At 36.3% G+C, this 12,956-nt stretch overlaps 1 protein-coding gene across 14 annotated transcripts in view; it reads left to right on the top strand.

Annotated features, from left to right (window-relative positions):
• Lingo2 (leucine rich repeat and Ig domain containing 2) overlaps nt 1-12,956 on the top strand; it is a 1,254,967-nt gene that overhangs the window by 531,513 nt on the left and 710,498 nt on the right. Inside the window, exon 3 of one of the 14 annotated variants that reach the window (NM_001166000.1) lies at nt 10,449-10,531. The exons of the other annotated variants lie outside the window; for them this stretch is intronic. The gene's annotated coding sequence lies outside the window, so the exon portion shown is untranslated. The remainder of the gene's footprint in view (nt 1-10,448; nt 10,532-12,956) is intronic. 14 annotated transcript variants of the gene reach the window in all.

Here is a 12,956-nt window from a genome sequence, read left to right as displayed (position 1 = left end):
GAGAGAAGAAGGTGGTTCTATGATAAAATTTGCTTAAAGTGAAACAAAATAGAATTGTGCTTGTATGATATGAAGATTAAATTTTACATGAAGAGATAAAATCAAAGAATATCTTGAAGCCACAGGGCATAGAACAGATAAAAATTTCAATGAAGAATGAGAGAATGGAATTTTTTCAGAGATGGGAAGAATGAAATGGATTCAGTCTACATAGAAAGGAATAAGTGAATAAAAAATGAAAGATCATCAGAGAAATGTAAATGTGATGTCCAATTGCTCTGAGGACAATAGAAATTAGGCCATTTAATATTTTATAACTAAAAAATTTGAATTATGTTACTGTCTTTTGAAGCCTTTGTTCTTAATAATTTATTAATAATAAGTTTAAGATTGTAATTAAAATATAATCCCGTAATTTTCCTATTTCCTCTTCTTCCTCTCCAACCCTTCCTATATCCTCTCCCTCCAAATATTTCCACCTCTCAATCTGTACAATCTTTTCCTTTGATTATAATTATAACCTGCTTGATCAGTTTAGGTTTCTTAAATGTATATGAGTTCAGATCTAACTATTTCATATTGCATAATCAACTAGGGGGCTAATCCCTGGGGAAGACCAATATTCTCTTTGTCTCAGGAGACATTAGTTGCTTGTTGCTCTTTGCTTACAGGTGGAGTCTCTCTGAGATTTCCCACTTTTTTATTTGTGGTTTGTTCAGGCACTAATGTTGTTGAGATATCACGAGTGTAAGTTTCCTGTCATTTCTAGAAGAGTTAATCTCCCACCAGACTGCCTAGCTCTTACATTTCTTTCACCCCCACCCCATCTGTGTTCTATAAGACCTAAGTGCAGGGATTTTCCTGTAGACACATCCACTAGAGCTGGAAGCTCCACAGTAGTTAATTTCTGTGATGATCTTCATTGTGTTGCAATGCGAAATTTATTTGATAAAGACTAAGAGCTATCTTTATTTGTGAGTGCAAGAGTAAGCATATGAAGTTTGGTTAAGACTTACTCTGGTCCATTAAAGTGGCATGGTAGATTCTGCTCTAAGATTCAACTTGGGTGGTTGCCTAGGTTTTCAGTATCAGGCATCATTTCACTTCTTTGAGTGGAGGATTAAATACACCTGAGAAGTTGTTGGTTACTGTCAAGATATGATTGCACAACTGCACTGTTATGAACACCTTGGCATGCTAGTCTTTTTTGTTGTTCCTAGACAGAACAATAGGAAAAGCTATTACTTGTTTTCTCCTTTTGGCAGCTTGCATATCAGCCTGTGGGATTATGAAGCTAATCCTCTGGAAGGAGGCTTTCAGGTCAGATCCACCTTGAATCTTCTGATTCCGGTGTCCCACGGAAATTCATGGTGTTTTTAGCAGTAGTAGATTTCCTGCAACCTCTGAAAGGCAACAAAGGACAATAACAACAACCTATATTGTTTTGGGGGATTCTTGCCTTGAACACCAGCCCTAAAACTGCTTTATTATGCCTGATTGTTAGATATTTTTTTGATAGTATATGGGTCTTGGGGGGAGCATAGTCAGCACAAGTGATATAAGTCCATCTAAAAAAAATGTATGTTATAATATGCTTATATATATATATATATATATATATATATGTATATACACACATTTCCTTTGGGTAATACAAAATAGTAAATTTCCAAATATATATATGTATATCCCTAAGAATATTCATAAGGATATTCAACATTCTTGGTATTATTTGTTCATCTAACCTCTCCTTATTTTACCTCTCCTCTTTCATATTCTGATTTCCTTAATTTATCTCATTTGGATCCTGCTATTCTCCTATCTCTTTTTTCCCATTTTTTATTAGATATTTTCTTCATTTACATTTCAAATGCTATCCTGAAAATCCCCAATACCCTGTCACATATATGGTGCCCCTCAGTCATTTTTTCTTTCTTCTGTTCCTCATATTCACCTATTTCTTCTCTTCTATTTCAAAACAAGGAATTAATTCACAGCTTTCATATAAAGGCTCTCCTAAACCCTCCTAAAGTTTTACAGTTACCTTACTAGTTTATATTTGTAGGATTGAGAGCGAGAATGAAACAAAGTGAAAGATACAATTTTTAACAATTTAAAAATTATTTTTATTGAAGAAATTACCATTCAAATTATTCTGATCATTTTTTCCTCTCAACTCCTCTATGATCTTTCCCACTCCTTACCCAACCAATTTCACTCAATTTCTTACACACAGAGAGAGAGAGAGAGAGAGAGAGAGAGAGAGAGAGAGATACATGCCATTAGATGTAGAAAAATTTAAACAATAATATATAAATAAAAGACCAGTAAGCCAAAAAAGAAATGCCAAAGCAAAGCAATATAAGACAAAAATTTACAAAGATACCATTAAGTTCATTTTGTGTTTGTCATTTACTGTTGGCATAGAACCTACCTTTAAGAATAGTTGATATACTCTATGATATCATATAATTAACATTTTTAATCATAATTAGCAGACATTGTGATGCTACAATTGTTAACATAAATTAAGCTGAACTTGAGTTTCTGTCACATGTAGATATAAGTTAGTTAGCACACATAGCTTCATTTTCCTATGTGTATAGTATCTGTATTTTAGCTAATTTTGATTATTAGTTGCGTTAATAATTTGAAGTAGAGAATCATTACCTTTGTTGAGATGTGTGACCATAACTTCTGCTTTTATTACTGTTGCCATTTTGCTCAGGAGCCGTGCTGCCACTCTCTTTTAAGGCATCATACTTTGAGTATGATTTTTAGAATAAACAGTCTACTTGGTTGCATTTAATTATACTGAGAAAAAGCATAGCTGCTTTGCTATGAGGTAAAGCATAAGGGTTCAGATTACAAAAGGCTAGAAACATATGTATTACTATATTATACTTTTTTTATTAATTTGATGTGCTGGAAAGTAGATCACTACTGGGCAAATGAATATTATGTTTTAGCTTTCAGACTATTGGGAGACAGCTTATAATGGCAACATCCACAAAATTCATGGCTTCAGGTATTTTTTTATATCACAAAATTTTTATGCTTGTCATGGCATGGAATTTGGGAGACACTGATTTAGTGAAAATGGACAAACTGGAAAAATTATATTAGATCCTTTATATTTAACCACCATAACCATGCATGCACAGTTATTTATAGAATGTTTCCTTTTTAAATTTTTCTAACCATGTTTTTATTGGATATTTTATATACATACATTTCAAATGTTATCTAATACAGAGACGGTGTAAGAATTAGATGGCATTATACTGTAGGAACCAAGATTGAATGGATAAAAACCTTCCTGTGGAATGGTACTTTATCTCCATTTATTAAAAATAAAAACTAATGTCAAATTAGAAATTATTTCTTTGAACAATTATAAACTACATATTAGAGGAATCTGATTGTCTCTTACAGGGTAATTATTATATTCTTTTTATAATTAATGGTATGTTTCAACATTGACTGGACCCAGTAGAATCAATAAACATATAAGATGCTTAATAAATAACTTTCTAACCCAAATCTATCTTATGAAGATGTCTTAATAATTTCCAGTATAAGAAATTGATCAATATAGAGAATATTGCTTCTTTTAAGTTTTACTAATTAGTAGTGTCAGATTGATTATCTTGAAAACAATCTATGTTCTCTCATAGAATGTCTGGATAGCTATAAAGTCAGGGCTTAGTAGTGAATGAGTTATATATTGTATTTTTTAGAACATCATCTGTACTAAATGCATGTGACATATCTTTGCTTTCATTTAGAAACTCACATGTCACCATTATGTATGGGAATGACATGTGTATGTCATTCTACATCAACATTTTACAAGTGTCTTTTTGTGTGCTGTGAACAACCTGAGCAATGTCCATGCATGATGATTCTCTTAGGTGTCTCATATTTTCATATCTGAAATTCCACTATGGTTTATACCATATATATATATATATATATATAAATCTTGGTCACCTTTTATTGAGAAAACTTGGCTAAATTTCATTAGACATACACTATGCTGTAAAAAGAAAAATAACTTTATAAAGAATTATTATCAATAGAAGATGACACAGACTGAAGTAATAACAAAAGTTAAATAAAGAATATATTAAATAAATATATTTTATATTCAAAAACTCTATGTAAAACTTGGTTTATTGTCCTGTTAAAGGTACCCAGCAAAGCCATGAAAGGCTAGATTTTTTTTTTTTTTTGAGTTCCTGAAGGGCAAGGTAACCTTTACATGAATATAACCTGCTGAGATCAAGAGGAGAATTTAGCACATCTGTGTAATTTTCTTTGTAATGTGATGTAGCATTCCAAGGGCTGTATCATATCTAAACGTACTCAAGTATAGACTTAGCCATAAAATATATTTTATTCTGTTTGTTTGTTTGTTTGTTTGTTTGCTACAGGGATTTGGCAGGTAATCAGTTCACTATAAGAAATAAAACATTATTTATAAAGCCATGTACAGAGACAGAAAAATTCTAAATCATTGACACTGTTTACGTTAGCCAATTCAAAACAGCACTGAATAACGTGTCAGTACATTGGGTAGAGCTTAAATGAAGTAGTTATAGATAAATAAAATGATATGCTGTTTTATTCAGAAGGAAACGAATATATGGATATGATCATCCTAAGTCTTCAAATTCCTTAATATGTTATATGGAGAGTTAAATGCACTGAGAAGATATCCTCTAATACTCTGAATGTGATTGTCCGCCAAGCAAACTCACCTTTCCCATAATGTACCTCTGTATAATCACCCTCTGTGCCTATAGGTTTTGTCTCTGTGGATTTCAGTGACAACAGTTGGAATGTCTGTATTGAGCATATGCAGACTTTCTACTACTGGCACCACCTCATAAACAATGTACATTACAACTACATATAGAGCTTTTATATTGTATTAGATACTATCAGTAAGGTAGAGATTATTTAAAATTTAGGCAGACACTATAGGTTATAGCAGACACTATAGGTAAAGACTAGGTTATTTTACATAAGAAACTTGAACATCCAAGGAGAGTGACACTTGGGGGTACTCTGGAACAAATTCTCATGGAATTAGGAAATATCTCATATTGCATGTCATTTGGAAGAAGTGACTAAAGATCCTTGGTGTTTGCATATGTTGGGTAGCCATCATGACAGGGCAGTTTCAACTGTGGTGATGTGGACTGTCTTGGGGATAATGATTCTCTTCTTGGTTACTCTTCCCTAAATTTTGAGAGTTGCAATAAAAGGCTGTTGAAAACACCCCAGCATGAATTCCTTCAGTTGAGCCATCATATGCTGGGCTTATATTACTAAAATTTCCAAACCCAGAGAGTGAAGTGTTCTTGGTAAAAGTACTGATTAACTAATAGTTATTAAGCTCACATAACAAGTTTATAACCCAGACTACATAACCATAACACATAATGAGTACATAACCCAGAAATACCACCTTACTAATGAGACTCTTTTGCCAGTGATTTGATCTTTAATAAAGGGATTACTCTATTTTCCACTTTTAGTACTCTATGTAGCAAACTAGAGTGTGCAATGTGGTGTTTCTTTGGTGTTATTTTAAAATGGGAAACCTACTCTAAATGGAACATTCTATGAGAAATTATTTGTGAATTAGAGAACTTGAGACATCAGTCCTCTAAATTGGTGAAAAGTGGAGGAAATTGATAGAAGAGGATCTCCTTTTCCTAGCCCATATTTGCTATTCAGTGATCAGTGACATTATATCACCTTAAATTCTTAGACTATTTTGGATCTTGTGTTTCTTTCCGCTTTCTCATTTATCTCACCTGTCTAATGTGTTGAATGTTTTGATTATGCAAGTAGCAGCTAACATACTGCTTGAGGCACCACACTCATTTATACTACCTTTTCCAATGTCAGGTTTTATGGTGATGTTTGTGCCATAGAATGTGGTACATCTACACAATGGAGTACTACTCACCTATTAAAAAGAATGAATTTATGAAATTCCTGGCCAAATGGATAGACCTGGAGGGCATCATCCTGAGTGAGGTAACACATTCACAAAGGAACTCACACAATATGTACTCACTGATAAGTGGATATTAGCCCAAAACCTAGGATACCCAAGATATAAGATACAATTTGCTAAACACATGAAACTCAAGAAGAATGAAGACTGAAATGTGGACACTATGCCCCTCCTTAGAAGTGGGAACAAAACACCCATGGAAGGAGTTACAGAGACAAAGTTTGGAGCTGAGACGAAAGGATGGACCATGTAGAGACTGCCATATCCAGGGATCCACCCCAAAATCAGCTTCCAAACGCTGACACCATTGCATACACTAGCAAGATTTTATCGAAAGGACCCAGATGTAGCTGTCTCTTGTGAGACTATGCCGGGGCCTAGCAAACACAGAAGTGGATGCTCACAGTCAGCTAATGGACGGATCACAGGGCTCTCAATGGAGGAGCTAGAGAAAGTACCCAAGGAGCTAAAGGGACCTGCAACCCTATAGATGGAACAACATTATGAACTAACCAGTACCCCGGAGCTCTTGACTCTAGCTGCATATGTATCAAAAGATGGCCTCGTCAGCCATCACTGGAAAGAGAGGCCCATTGGACTTGCAAACTTTATATGCCCCAGTACAGGGGAACCCAGGGCCAAAAAGGGGGAGTGGGTAGGTAGGGGAGTGGGGGTGGGTGGGTATGGGGGACTTTTGGTATAGCATTGGAAATGTAAATGAGCTAAATACCTAATAAAAAATGGAAAAAAATTCCTACATTTCAGCTTTAGTTATTTTCAGAGTTTCACTATTAGATGTGAGAGAGATTGTTTCTCAGTGCTACCAGCAGAGAAATGAACCATGGATTTTTCTCTATGAGAGGAATATGTCAACATGAACTACTTAGTTAGGCCCAGGGACTCCATAGAGAATTCCCTGATGAAATAAATCAATAAAGGTGAAGGAAGTATTCAAAATTATTGATGTTGCTGAAAATTTCTACTACCATCTTTAACAGGACCTTAACAGCAATTGGATCTGATAAGTATTTAAAATCTTTTTTTATAATTAATAAACTGAATTTCAAGGAAATTTAGGCAAATACCTAACTTTACTAAACTTAACAAGAGAAACTAACTCAGATCTGTTTAAGTCTATAGTCCAAAATATAACCAGTATGTCCTGCCCATAGGGCCATTAATCATGAGGCTCCAGTAGATGATGGCTTTACTTTGTACAACTGAATCTAACAGGAGTCTGCCAAGCTCTATCATGTACCATGATATTTGTGATCATAATCCTGCTCTTACTAGATAAGTCTGCTCATTCTTATTTGAAAACTGCAACAATAAATATGCCTTCATATATCTTTGTCTTGTCTTATATTAACTTGGCAATTAACCCCTTTACATCATTTAACTTGATGCATGCTTTCTAGTGAAGTTTGGGTCTCTAAAACAGGACTGTAGATTATGTTTTCATTGACTTTGAATTACTTGATAACTTATATAGGCTCAGGGTACAGATTGTTAATCAGTAAAAGGAATACTGCTATTCCAAGAGCCATCTAGGATAAGCTAAAACTAGCAGGTAATCTTCCTGAGATGGGTTTGTCTTAGATTAAAATCTATGACAGATTTGCTCCTGCAGACAAGGCCCAAAAGAATTCCATTTTAGGAAAGATTCCTGCTATTAATATGCTTTCCTCTCATTACACACACACACACACACACACACACACACACACACACACACATCGCTAGGAATTAGCCTAAGCTTTTGAGCAGATTTCTGCAGAAATACAAAGTTGTTTTGTCTTGTAATGATGCTATATAGGCAAATAGGTGATCTCCTAATTCTTAGAGATAATCCTATAAGAATTCCTAAAAGTATAGTAATTATTAAGCTCTTTTTTGTTCTTGTTGTTTTAGGAAATATTTTTTTAAATTTTTAATTGGATAATTTATCTATTTACATTTCAAATGTTATACCCTTTCCCAGTTGCCTCCCCCCAAAAATCTATACCACCCCTCTCCCCCATCTTTTTTGAGGGATTTTCCCCATCCACTCACCCACTCCCACATCCCCACCCTGACATTCCCCTACACTGGGGCATCAAACCTTCACAGAACCAAGAGCCTCTCCTCTCATTGATGCCCAAAAAGGCCATCCTCTGCTACATATGCAGCTGGAGACGTGGGTCCCTCCATTTGTACTCTTTGGTTGGTCGTTCAGTCCCTTGGGGGAGGCTGCGGGGGTGTCTGGTTGGTTGAAATTGTTGTTCTTCCAATGAGGTTGCAAGTCCATTCAACTCCTTCAGTCCTTCGTCTAACTCATCCACTGGGGCCCTGAGCTCAGTCCAATGGTTGGCTCTGACCATCTGCCTCTGTATTTGTCAGGCTCTGGCAGAGCCTCTCAGGAGACACCTATATTAGACTCTGACTGGGGTAAGGTAGAATCTCAGGGTTGTTTGATTTGCATTTCCCTGATGACTAAGAATGTTGAACACTTATTTAGGTGCTTCTTAGTTATTTGATATTCCTCAGTTGAGAATTCTTTGTTTAGTTCTGTACCCAATTTTTAATAGGGTTATTTGATTGTCTGGAGTCTAACTTCTTGAGTTCTTTGTATATATTGGATATTAGCCTTCTATCAGATGTCAGATTAGTAAACATCTTTCCCCAGCATGTTTGTTGCCATTTTGTCCTATTGATAGTCTCCTTTGACTTACAGAAGTTTTGCAATTTTATGAGGTCCTGTTAAGCTCTTTTATAATACCACTCCTATTAAATTCTTTCTGACAGTCAAAACTGGGACCAGAACTCTGTCAGTCTTCAAGTGTCACCAATGAAATGCTTGTGCATCTACTAATCAGAGCATATTCCAAGAGCTTATAAAACCAATGGTCATTAAAAAAAGAACTAACAATTTACTATAGATCCAAGGACAGAATATAAAAAAATTTAACTGGGTTTATCTATATAAACTTTGTTAATAATTTAACCAAAAAATTTATGCTTTTTAACTCTCCATGAACCTGTAAAACTGATTCAGACAGATTTTTCTAATAAATATGCATGTAAACATTCTCTGTTATAAACTTATTTGATTTATGCTTGAACTTATAGGAGAACTTTTGTAAAAAAAAAAAGGTGGGGGGGAATGCTTGGAAAATCCATGTGATCTATCTTCCCAGAAAAGGTACAAAAGACTAGGAAACATCAAAATAAAATATATACATTGGCCTAAGAATTTCATAAATTCATTGTTTTTAATTGCTGAGTAGTACTCCATTGTGTAAATGTAACACATTTTCTGTATCCATTCCTCTGTTGAGGGACATCTGAGGTCTTTCCAGCTTCTGGCTATTATAAATATGGTTGCTATGAACATAGTCGAGCATGTGTCCTTATTACAAGTTGGAACATCTTCTGGTATATGCCCAAGAGAGGTATTGCTGGATCTGCTGGTAGTACTATGTCCAGTTTACTGAGGAACCACCAGACTGATTTCCAGAGTGGTTGTACAAGCTTATAATCATACCAGCAATGGAGGAGTGTTCCTCTTTCTCCACATCCTCACCAGCATCTGCTGTCACCTGAATTTTTGATCTTAGCCTTTCTGGCTGGTGTGAGGTGGAATCTCAGGGTTGTTTTGATTTGCATTTCCCTGATGATTAAGGATGTTGAACATTTTTTCAGGTGCTTCTCAGTCATTCCTCAGTTGAGAATTTTTTGTTTAGCTCTGTACCCCACTTTTAATGGGGTTATTTGAATTTCTGGAATCCACCTTCTTGAGCTCTTTGTATATATTGGATATTAGTCCCCTATCAGATTTAGGATTGGTAAAAATTCTTTCCCAATCTGTTGGTGGCCTTTTTGTCTTATTGACAGTACCTTTTCCCCTACAGAAGCTTTGCAATTTTATGAGGTCCCATTTGTTGATTCTTGTTCTTACAGCACAAGGCATTGCTGTTCTGTTTAGGAATTTTTCTCCTGTGCCCATATCTTTGAGGCTTTTCCCCACTTTCTCCTCTATAAATTTCAGTGTCTCTGGTTTTATGTGGAGTTCTTTGATCCACTTAGACTTGAGCTTTGTACAAGGAGATAAGAATGGATCAATTCGCATTCTTCTACATGATAATCACCAGTTGTGCCAGCACCATTTGTTGAAAATGCTGTCTTTTTTCCACTGGATAGTTTTAGCTCCCTTGTCAAAGATCAAGTAACCATAGGTGTGCGGGTTCATTTCTGGGTCTTCAATTCTATTCCATTGATCTACCTGTCTGTCACTGTACCAGTACCATGCAGTTTTTAATCACAATTGTTCTGTAGTAAAGCTTGAGGTCAGGCATGATGATTCCCCCAGAGGTTCTTTTATTGTTGAGAATAGTTTTTACTATCCTAGTTTTTTTTTTTTTTTTTTTTATTCCAGATGAATTTGCAAATTGCCCTAACTAAGTGAAGATGAAATTCTTAGGCAAATGGATGTATCTGGATGATATGGACCTGAGTGAGGTAACCCAATCACAAAAGAAGTCACTTGATATGCACTCACTGATAAGTGGATATTAGCCCAGAAACCTAGAATACCCAAGTTTTGCATTCTTCTACATGACAACCACCAGTTGTGCCAGCACCATTTGTTGAAAATGCTGTCTTTTTTCCAGTGGATAGTAGGAATATGTGTGAGTGTGTTTGTGTGTGTGTGTGTGTGTGTGTGTGTGTGTGTGTGTGTGTGTGTGTGTGTGTGTAAGAATATAATTATGAGATACCATGTAAGCTGGGCCTAACTGATTTGAATGAAGATGTAAGAATGGAAAGCATGAATTTGTACATGAGTTTATCTGAGTTTATCTGTACTTGCCCGTGTTAAACTTTTACCTTCTTTAAGGGTAACCATCTTCTCCTGATTCAATAGAAGTTTATTGCTCCAAAATTTCCCCTAGCCTGACAAGTAAGAGTCATCTGGACAAAAGGAAAAAGGCTCTAGCAATTTACCCTTTACTTAATCCCCTGATGTTTTATGATGATGTGCTATATGCCAGAGACTGCAGCTTCTGGCCTCAGTGGTACTCAAGGAGGTTAGCTACTGATCCAAAGTGACTTAGATCTAAGATAGGTTTTATTATTAAACAGAAACACTAAATATCTTGTGAAACCATATCTTGCCTCCACTGATGCTCTGCCCCATCGGCTTACATTCAAGAAAGTACCAAAAGAAAAACCTACCTGGGCATGGCCCCAGCACTGCTACAATTGTGCTTTACTTTAGTAAAACAATGGTTTTGGTATTTAAATGTTGGTAATTTATTGTGAGATACAGGTATCTTAGAGGCTTTCTTTGTTCTGATTTAAAGGATGTATTGTTTGTATGGCCACTCCATAATGGGCTCTGCATAGACAAGAGAGGCACTGGACTGTGTTCATTTCTCATCCCAATGAATGTTATTTAGTCCCTTCCTCCTATCAGTCAGCCTCACATTCCTGAAAGACACTGAATAAAATGACTAGATATGAACCTACAAGCTAAATTTTTTAACCCTCAGATAAGGAAGTATAGGTATGCTTTTTTTACATTTTAGGGCAACATATACACCCAGTTGTTTCTTAATCAGCTAAACACTGCATATCTCACTAGAATAAGACCAGACACATACCATTACTTCAAGCCTCAATATCAAGGCAACCCAGTAGGGGAAAAGTAGGAAAAAGTAGGTAAAGTAGGAAGAAGATTCAGGGACAGTCCCCATTCCCACTGCCAAGATTCCTACAATAACAAGCTACTAAATCATAATGTGAATGGCAGAGTAACTTAGTCATATCTTTACAGGCTCCCTGACTTCTGTGAGCACCCTTAAGTGCAGGACAGTTGATTTTGTGGGCCAAGATCTTGTATATTCTTGGTGTCTCTGTCTCCTCTGCCTACTTTGCAGGATTCTTCAAGCTTCTCCTAGTGTTTTGCTGTGGAATTCTGCATCTGCTTCCATAAGTTGCTGCTGGATGAAGTGTATCTGATCTCTTTGATAACAACTCTGCCTGGCTCAGGACTCATAATACTCTACAGGCAAGACAAATTATAGATCAAAGGTTTTGCTGCTAGGCTCCTGTCTATAAGCTTAACAGAGTATTATTAATAGTGCTATGAATTAGTGCTCACTCATGATATGGGTCTTAAGTTAGGCTGGTTAATGGTTGTCCATTTCTTCATTCTCTGTTCCATCTTTGTCCCTGAATTTCTTTAGACAGGATAAATTCGGGGTGGAATGTTTTGTGGGTGAGTCGGTATCCTTATCCCACCCCAGGGGTTCCTAACTGGCTATAAGAGGTGGGCTCTTCAGGTTCCATATCCCCACTGAAGCCTAGCATAACTGTTCTCTGAGAGTCTCTACCCAAGAGCTGACTAAAACAGATACAGATACCCACAGCCAAACGATGGGCTGAGATTAGGACTATTACAGAATAATAGAGGGAAAGATTGAAAGCTCTGAAGGAGTTAGGAGTTCCATAGAAAGACCAATATAGTCAACTAACCTGGACCCCTGTGAGCTCTCAGTGACTGAGCCAACAACCAAAACATATTTATTGAATGGACCAAGTCCCTGACAAATATGTAGCAGAAGTGCAGCTCAATCCCCATGTGGTTGCCCAACAATGGAGAGGGGGCTGCCCCTAAAGCTGTTGCCTGACTGGAATCTGTTCCTGAACAGGGCTGCGTTTTCTGGCCTCAGTGGAAATGGATGCTCTGGAGAAACTTGATGTACTATGGTGAGGTATGCCTAGGTGGGGCACCACCCTCTCAAAGGAGAAGAGTGGGGCGTATATGCGAGGAGAGACTCTATAAAGGGGAGATAAATAAATAAATAAATAAATAAATAAATAAATAAATAAAGTTTCTTGGCTGGGTTGTTGTTCCTGTTCCTCCACTTGAGGCCTTGCCTGG

The sequence above is a fragment of the Mus musculus genome, chromosome 4 (genome assembly GCF_000001635.26).
Source record: "Mus musculus strain C57BL/6J chromosome 4, GRCm38.p6 C57BL/6J".
Classification (NCBI taxonomy): Eukaryota; Metazoa; Chordata; class Mammalia; order Rodentia; family Muridae; genus Mus; species Mus musculus.
Note: the sequence above shows the minus strand (reverse complement) of the source record. Positions and strands in the feature narration are given on the sequence as shown.